The following is a 10,284-nucleotide window of genomic DNA, read 5'->3' as shown; positions in this document are numbered from 1 at the left end:
ATATTGTGTGTTAGGAAGTCAAGCAGACACACGAGTAAGTATAGCGGACCCTGGAGGCGCCTGGCAAGAAACGAGACAAAAAATGGTTGCATTACTGGAAGACGAGACAAGAGGAATAAATGAGGATAACATGCCCCGTTACCAAAATGTAATCGATGCAACGAGGGTAAAGTTAGATCTAGCCATTTCTCCTTCTTTATGGTTAATCCCGAGTAAAATGATCATAAATTTGAATACGAATGTGGCAGGTTATAACAATTTCTTACAACAGGCAACAGAAGATATGAAGTTCAGTTATAACGACATAAATAATGACGTGAAAAAAACAGCATTGAGGGAAATGGAAGGTCATGATGACCTAGTCCAACGGTTTGACAGGCCCAATGAAGTTGAAAACCAAGTTGAAACGGGTGCAATGACTTCAAAGCATGATATTGTTCATGAATATTCAACGCTTGGAATATTAGTTGGGGTAAGAGTTTTAAGTTACATATTTATATAGGATGGCCGACTTTGATCCTTTGGAAATTGATGATCCTTTTAAGGAATTTTATGATGAAGATTATGAAGAGAAAAGTGAAGATGTCACTGCCCGACTTTACTCAAAACCCAACTGTGCAGCCAACGGAGGAAGAAACATCATTCATAGAGGGCTATCATGACACAGATAAACTTACTGAACTACAAACTAAAGTATTCTTGAAAACTATTGACACAGTTATCGAAAAACGTGATGTGGAAGTTAACCGAAGTAGTGAATTGGAAACAAATATATATATTTAGGAAAGGATGGAGAGCTGTATTATAAAAATCAACGAATTACAAAAAAAAAACCGTTAAACTTTTAGCTTATAGAACAATAAAATTTAAAATTGGTGCTGAAGCTGCAAATAGGGATTCTGAGACACTTCGTATAAATAAAAAAATGTTGATAATCTCACACCATCAATGGTTGGTCAATTAAGGGACTATCAAGCCTATCTCAGAAGTGATACTGTACATGTAGGTAACAAAGATGAAATCACTAAGGTTGAAAACAAAATTGAGGAATGGAATGAACTCAATCCTGAATACGTAGTCATGTGTAAAGAGCTTGATACAGCAAACAAGAGTTTAGAAGAGTTTAAAAGAATTAGAGAACCGACAAAAATCGAAGAATTATCTCAAGACGAAAAAAGGAATTAGATAGACTTCAGATTCATATCCTAAAATTTAATAAAGAATCTAATAGTTTACACAATACGTTAGCTGAGACATCTGCTTTGAAAGAAGTACTCAAAGACCCAGAACTTACCATTAAAGATAAGCTAACAATTCTTTTCAAATGCAGTGGCGTTACTATCGTTTCATTGGCAACAGCCCTCAGTTTAGTCATAACTACCGTGGCCATTGCAATAGGAGTGCCCACCAAATCTGGCGGCACTAGTGGGGGTGAGTCCGGTACCGGCGGTCCAGTCAAAGCAGTCGTTAAACGTGTTGCAGAAACACTGAAATGGCTCGGTAATAAAGCAGCGATGGTACTGCCGGGTATTATAGGCTCTATTGTATCGTTTGTATTAAAAACAGCGGGGAAGGTGGTAGGATTTATAGGTGAGCATGTATGGTTGTTGGCAACTGCATTAGCATTGTACCTTTATGAACAGAAATATATTTTTTTTATTATATATAGTATAAGAAAATGCCTTACAGTAAAGAACTTCGAGGTGATTAATCAAAACAAAGTGCTCTCGGTAGTAAAGGAGAGCGAACTCATCACGTTGTAATGTATAATCCAAATCGTGCAAAGCCCGGTGAAGTTTTATATATCAGATGTCCAATATTAGAGAACACCACTGTTCTAATGGATAAAATCAATCTCGTCTTTGATCTTAAACTAGAAGGTCATAATAAAAACTTTGTCGTCCAAAATTTGACTGCCAACGTGATCAGTCGACTAGTTTTAAAATTTGGGGGTGAAATCCTTATGGATTTAATAGGTTACAAATTAGTACAAACATATAATATTATGTATACGGATAGAACAAATAAAACTTTGTATGGAATTCAGTCAGAAAATCTTAGAAAATTGAGAAGCGATAACATTGATGGCGTTGGTGGTGGGAATTACTTAGGAGAGGCCGCACTTTATAAGGTATATGGTAAAAAAATATGCAATCGATCTTGCAAAATTGCATCCCATAACAAATAGACATGGAGCCGTATATCCTTCGAGCTTAGGTAGTCATATTGAATGGGGGCTTACTCTTGCTCCTGTTAAACAAATCCTGGTGAGTGAAGACACAGATGGTTGGGATTATACTTTAACAAACATCCAACTTGAATAGGCTATAAGAGATCCAAAGTTAGCTAACAATATGAAGATGTACCAATACCTTTATTTAGCTGGTGGTGGAATATTATTAGTTTATTTAACAAAAATATATATAAATATAAAATGGAAGTATGTAAATTATGTAAACAGAAAGATGCAACCCACGATTGTACAAACATTTGCGGTAAGTTCTTTAGAAAATCCCATAGCTCACATTGTTGTGATTCGATATCAGACATGAACATGTATGATGTTATACATTGTAATATATGTAGACAATTCAATATACCTCGCGACGATATTTGTAAAAACATTTGTGGTAACATCTTTGGAAGGTTCCACTGCTTTGATTGCTGTGCTTTGTTATCAAAAACTAGTAGACCTCTAGATAAATGTGAACAAGTGAAAAGTAAAAATATTTATAATCCTAAAAATCACATAAAAAACGTTTTCGAGAGGTATAATCTCGATTACTACATTTTTACCTTCCGTAAGGAAGGTTATCATATACTGATAAGTCTCTCTCTCTCTCTCTCTCTCTCTGTGTGTGTGTGTGTGTGTGTGTGTGTGTGTGTGTGTGTGTGTGTGTGTGTGTGTGTGTCACCATTTCCAGAAAAATGGCTGCATCAATTCAAACGAAATTTCATAGACATGTTCCTTAGGGTAATGGCCAGACCTGATTAGGTTTTGGTGATAATCCGATGAATATTAATGACCAATATGAGTAATTGTTCAATCGAACGAGTATAAAGTTGGCGTCATATCCGAATCTGAATCTGATGCCAACTTTATACTCGTGCTCTACACTACTGAGAAAGACTCTGTTTTCAGGGGTTTCATGCCAACCTTATTTTGTTTCCCTTGGATCTGCACTCTGCATTGGCTGCACAAACACAAGAAAAAAGCAAGGCAGGGTATTTAAGTGATTCAAACTCACCAGAAAACAATTTTTTTTCTTGGCCTTAAAATAGGTTTACAATGAGCGTGGAGTTCACAAACAGGTGAAATATTTATCATCATTTCAATTTCGTCAAATATCGACTTATCATTTTCAAATTTCACACACTGATGCGCAGATGAATAAAGAGAAATCGTGTCTTTTTAGATTTTTGATTAGAAGTTTAGGAAGTACAGTAAAACGTTGATTATTCGAACGCTTACGGGGACATGCGGTCAGTTCGGATATGCGGTCAGTTTGGATATGCGATCTGCATTGAGATGGGAGGGGGTAGGGTCAAAAGGTCGCACTCATACAGAATTAACGTACACATACGCTGCATATTACACTTACACATGTTACATGCACTCTCAGACAAATGAAACATACCATACTACATAGAAACCTTTTTAATGAACTGTACTTAATCAATATTTAATACTAAAACTAAACAAAGAGTTGAATATAATAGGAAAACGACATTGTGAATTGAATATATGTAGAAGAAATATCTCTTCATCATCAAAAGTTTGGTATCCGGGGTCTGCTTCATTCGTAGTATAAGCCAGTCCGAAATTTCCTGTCTGTCAGTGGGAGTGATCGGGTCAATCACACCAGCATGTTTTCGTTGTCGACGTCATCTGATACTGTTCCACCACCAGTTGTTACGATCGCTGGTTCTGTAACTGCTTCATAAGGGATGTTCAACTTGAGTTTGTGCCATGCATTACGGAGAGTCTCTGCTGTCAATGCATTCCAGGATTCCGAAGCTGAAAAAGTTTTACACCTTTGAAAATGTTTATTGGAAAAAGAAACGAAACTCCTTTCACTTCTGACCGACAATCATCTTTTCGGTATTACAATCAATGGTCAACAATGCCACAACAGATATAGAGCTAAATTTCTTGCATAAATCCTTACGGAAGGCATTCAGTTTAAATCTGGTATCAACTGTTACTATAATATTTTCATCAATCAATAAAGTTCATACAGAGCCAACACGATGTCGATCAATCAACTTTAGCGTTATCATAAAATCAGTTCTATTATACTTAAGAAAGTATCGGGAAGCAGATAAAATACCAGAGTTGAAAATAAAGGCAGTTGCACAGAACATAATCTTTAAACAGTATTGGGATAAATGGAATGCAGTTGGTGGCGTTTACGTTGGCGTCAAATATTTTTAAAAATAAAAAAATAAAAAATAAAAAATGTAGGTAACACATTAAAAAAATAATTAACTTTATTTAAATCATTATAAAAAATTAGCAAAACCGCTGCCCTACCGTATGGACCTGCCTTTTTTGTTTCGTTTTTGGTAGTCAATCAATCTCAATTCACTCTCGTACATTGTACAGGTTATGCCCTTTAATGTATTGGGCTATTTGTATATGCCATTTATTGAGACTTGAGACTTTGTGTACACTTATATATTATATGTGGGTTGAAATAAATGGAATACAAAATACCCATAGATAAAATTTAGTTAAAAAATAAAAAAATAAAAACAAAAAAATGTAGTTAACACATTAAAAAAATAATTAACTTTATTTAAATCATTATAAACATTAGCAAACCGCTGCCCTACCGTATGGACCTGCCTTTTTTTTCGTAGTCAATCAATCTCAATTAACTCTCGTACATTGTTATGCCCTTTAATGTATTGGGCTAATTGTATATGCCATTTATTGAGACTTGAGGCTTTGTGTACACTTATATATTATATGTGGCAGTCCATACGGTAGTGCGCTGGCAGCTGGTTTTATTTGCGATCGCTTGTAGCCACGCTATGTTTTAGTCGACTATTGGGGTACCCCCCTGCACGCATTTTTTATTTGATATTAATTCATTTATATACTGCAAATGAAATTGACGTCTATTTTTACCCTCCGTACCTTGTTATCATATCACTGTTTAGTGTGACAAAATGGCAATCCTTCCCGAAGAGTTTCTGTGGGTAATCTGTCTGAAAGTACTAGTCTCACATGCGATATTCCACAGGAATCTTAGCTAAAAACCAGCGTTAGATCTGTTATTGTGAAGGATTTTACGCTGTTGAATAATTCAACATGGCTGGGTGTGTATTTTTAGTTCAGAGTCCTTTTCTAAGGGGGTGAAGGACATCCTCAGCTAGGTGTTGACCTTTTTTCCCTGGGAAATAATGAATGACTATAACTAAAACACTTTGACCTAGTTTTTTTGGAGCTAAAATGCCTTAATTGAGGACGACTTCTTGTTTGTGACAACAAATCCGGGGATGTGATAGAACTTAACAATACAACTGCATAGGGAAATGGCCAAGGCCCGGGTAAAATATACAAACTCAATAATATCGAACAGAGAAAAGAATTGAGGTGGGTAGTATGGACTGTAAGGGGTTTGAACTCTAAATTACAAAATGTAAATTTTATATCTTTTTGTGAAGAGTTCGACATTTTTGGTTTAGTTGAAACATGGACAAAGGAAAACGACAGTGTTAATGTTTTCGAAAATTTCGTTTCTTTTAAAAGTCCAGCAGTAACTCTGAGTGAAAAGGGTCGTGCCAGTGGAGGTGTTGAAGTATTTGTAAACAAAAACTTGGTAAAAGGAGTGAAACGTATAACCACAAGTTTGAAAACACTATCATTCTACTATTACAGAAAAATGTGTTCCATTTTTACCTCCCGTAAGGGTACGGGAGGTATTAAAAGGGGAATGTATGTCTGTGTGTGTGTCTGTCTGTCTGTCTGTCTGTCTGTCTGTGTCATCATTTTCTAAAAATCGGCTGGCTCAATTGTAATGAAATTTGGGATATATAATCTTTAGGGTAATAGCTAGACCTGATTAGGTTTTGAGCCAGATCTGTTAATGTTTAATTAGAGAAATTTGCATATTAATGAAATCAACTAATTATGCAATATCTTAAGACTGCATACTTCAGTTTCAATATAATTTAGTATATTTGTTAAACATAACAACATACATTTGTCCTATAAAATTCGTTGATGTATCTTACAGCGTTAATGAATAATTTGCATAATTAATTATTTTTGGTAATTAGGCTATATCTTAAGAATACATACTTCAAATTCAACATAATTTAGTACATACGTTAACCATAAGAAAACACATATGCCCTATCAAGTTTGTTGATGCACCGTACAGTGTTAATGAATAATTTGCATAATTAATGATTTTTGGTAATTAGGCTATATCTTAAGACTGCATTAAGCAGTATCATACACTCTTACATACATTAACCTAAGAAAGCACGCTTGTCCAAAAAACAAAGTCTGTTACCATAGTTTTTTTTAGTTTAATGAGTTATTTGCGTAATTAGTGATTCCCTTACGGGAGGCATTCAGTTTAAATCTGGTTTTGAAAGATGTGCTAATGGTTATTACGTATGTACCACCTGAGGGGTCACGGGCGTATATCAATAGTAGTGACGACGGAGTAGAAAATTTAGAAAACCACCTGGGTGAAATTCTCAGTCATTTTAATTACGACGTTAGCATAATAATAGCTGGTGACCTGAATGCCAGAACTGGGTCAATGCAGGAATTTATTGAATACGGTGACTCAAAGTATGGGGTGGGGACAAATTACGAGTCAAATGATTTTACAATTTCCCATAGTTCACTTGACGAGGGGATCAATAATTTTGGGTTATCTTTAATTTCGTTGTGTAAACATATGTCGGTGTATATGTTAAATGGAAGAAAGGAAGGCACTGGCAAAGGAGAATTTACGTGCATAGGAAATGAAGGACGAAGTGTTGTAGATTATGTCATAGTGTCGGAAGAAATATTTTCTAATGTAAATTCTTTTGTTGTACCAACTAGGGATGAATCAGACCATTTCCCCATATGTTGTTCTTTTACAGTGAAAGTTGACTTTATTAGGAAAACACATACCGTACCAATCACAAATTTTCGTTTGTGCAGTGAACTACTTCACGAATACAAAGAAAAGCTCAATTGCAATGAAAACGTTCAATTAATGCACCATCTAACGTCGAACGATGTTAACATAAATGAAGTGGTAACAGGTATGACAAATATCTTGAAAAACGCAGCGGGAAATATGATCAAAGAAATCAAGAGTAAAAATCAAGGAAAGCGTAGCGGACAGGTGTGGTTTGATGCTGAGTGTAAACTAACAAAGACAAAAAGATTGAGGGCTCTATAAGAAGGTTTCGAAGTACCGGTAGCATGGAAGATTATTGCCAGTACAGAGAGGAAAATAACTATTACAAAAACTTGCTACGCTGTAAAAAGCGCAAATTTGAAGAGAAGATACATATACAGATAAGAAGAAATATGAACGACGAAACAAGTTTCTGGAAAGTAGTAAAATCAACGAAACGTGGAAAACGAGTGCAGAGCTTGGTTACACTTGATGAATGGATAGTATATTTCTCTGAACTTTTTAGAGATACAGTCACGATACAGTCACAAAACAGAGAGACCGAAAATTTCACTGTGATGATTGAAACTTTTCTCCAAGAATTAACTTCGAACGATATAGAGCATGCTACAACAAGTGGAGATAACGATGATTCTCATATCCTGAACTGTACAATTACAAATGAAGAAATTTTAAAAGCAATTGGTAAGCTTAAAAACAATAAGTCGGCAGGTCCAGATATGCTCATTCCTGAATTATTTAAATACACCACTGATATCATGTTACCATTCCTTAATAAGTTATTCAATAATATTTTTGACAAAGGTATCCTCGTCTTCCTGAACAGTTGGCCCGTCGGTAAACCAGAGAATTATAGAGCAATATCTCTCCTCAGTATATTTAGTAAAGTCTTACTAGTATCCTGAATGAACGCATCAAAATATGGGCCAAACAATTTAATATAGTGCCAGAATGCCAAGCGGGTTTTCGTGAAGGTTATTCAACTGTTGATAACTTTTTCACGCTGTATGCAACACTTCAAAAATCATTGTCGGTAAGAGGAAAGAAATTGTATTGTCTATATGTAGATTTCGAGAAACCATTCGATTGGGTGGACAGAACACGGCTCTTGTACAGATTGGCTTTAGAAGGAATTAATGGCAAGATGTACCAAATATTGAAAGCCATGTACACTGACGTGAAATCGAGTGTTAGGGAGGGAAATGTAACGTCGGAGTGTTTCGCCTTACAAAAAGGGGTTCGCCAGGGTTGCATGCTAAGCCCAATTTTGTTTAGTCTATACATTAATGAGCTTGAGAAAATGATGAAAAATTCAGGGTTACGTAGAATTCAATTTTTACCGAATGACATGTTGGAACTTTTTCTTCTGTTATATACTGACGATATTGCCATATTGTCAAATACAGTGATTGGTTTAAAGAGATTAATTGATGTACTGTACGATTTTACCTTGAAATGGAACATGAAAGTCAATCTGGCGAAAACGAAAGTTGTAGTGCATAGAAATGGAGGTTATCTCAGTAGGCACGAGAAGTGGTATTTTGGTGGGACAGAGCTGAAGATAGCACTGAGATGCTTATGAGTGCCTAGGTCTCGTATTGTCATGTAAAGGTTCTCTTTCCGTCACCACAAGAAATGTGGCTGTTAAAGCTAGGAAGAAATTAGCTATCGTAGGAAAGTCTGTTAAAGATTTGAAGTCTCTGGCACCGAAAATATATTTTAGACTTTTTGACGTCTTGATTTTACCAGTCCAAGTACAAATAAACATTAGGGATCCGAACCGGTTTCCAAAATCTAGGATAAATATTACATACACCCAGTTTTAGTTGTGTGAAAAAGAATGTCATGCTGCTCGCCATACTGTTCACAAATCTTAATCAATTTCCTTACAGACTTGACTGAAGGACAAATCAGGACTAGGTCATCCGCATAAAACAGGTGGTTAGCTATTTTGCCAGCCATATGACACCCTATTCCTGCTAACTGGAGCTCTTTACTCAGTCCGTCGACATATACAGCAAATAACTTTGGCAAAATGATGCTTCCTTGACAAACCCCATTAATAACACTAAAAGGTGTCGATTCCGCTGAAGCCCAGCGAACAGAGAATAATTGGCTACGATACCAAAATAGTAATATTCTAACTATAAATAAAGGAATATTTCTTTTGATCAGTTTTCTAAACATGGTCCAGTGGTTCACCCTATCAAATGCTTTCGTTGCATCCATAAAACAGGAAAATACTGGCGAATTATGTCTCTTATAAAAGTCAATTATCTCTTTTAACACAAATATACACACATCAGTGGAGTGGTTACTTTTGAACCCAAATTCAAAGTCACTTGTCTCAATACTCTTATCAAATGTTGAGAAAAATAGTTATATTTCACAAGCAAGGTAATTTTTCATACCAGAGAACGTTGACGTTTCGACTACCATCGGCAGCCATCTTCAGAACTGTTTGCCTCGTAGTGATATCAGCGACTGTTATTTAAATGTTATTTAAAATGGATGAACAAGGAAAACATTCCTGGGTCACACAGGTAAAACATCTGTTTTATCAGTATGGTTTTAGAGAATCCTGGTTAAACCAGGGTGTGGGGAATACAGTGGTCTTTCTATCAGAGTTTAGTACTAGGGTAAAAGATGTTAAAAGCCAAGAATGGTGGTCAGAGGTATGTGCTAACGAGAAAAATAGTTACTATAGAAATTTTAAAAAGGAACTTGCACCTGAAATGTACATTTCATTGATTAGTCCTTTTAAGTACCGTAGAGCCCTAGCAAGATTTAGATGCTCTAGCCACGCGTTAGAGATCGAAACGGGGAGACACAGAGGAACTGATAGAGAATTCAGAATATGTAAATTATGTTGTATCGAAGTAGAAGATGAATATCATTTCCTCTTTAAGTGTCCAGCATGGGATAATCTAAGAAAAAGATATTTACAACCTGCATCATACAGATCACCTTCACTTTACCATTTTAATCAGTTGATGGCATCTAAGGATGACAATACCACTAGAAATCTAGCTTTATTTTTGTTTCATGCATTTAAAGTAAAAGACAAACTGTAAACTCTCCATAATTTACCATTTATAATTCAGCGAATGTGTGCTTTGGAGCTTTA

Source organism: Glandiceps talaboti, chromosome 10, assembly GCF_964340395.1.
Source record: "Glandiceps talaboti chromosome 10, keGlaTala1.1, whole genome shotgun sequence".
NCBI classification, from domain to species: Eukaryota; Metazoa; Hemichordata; class Enteropneusta; family Spengelidae; genus Glandiceps; species Glandiceps talaboti.
Note: the sequence above shows the minus strand (reverse complement) of the source record.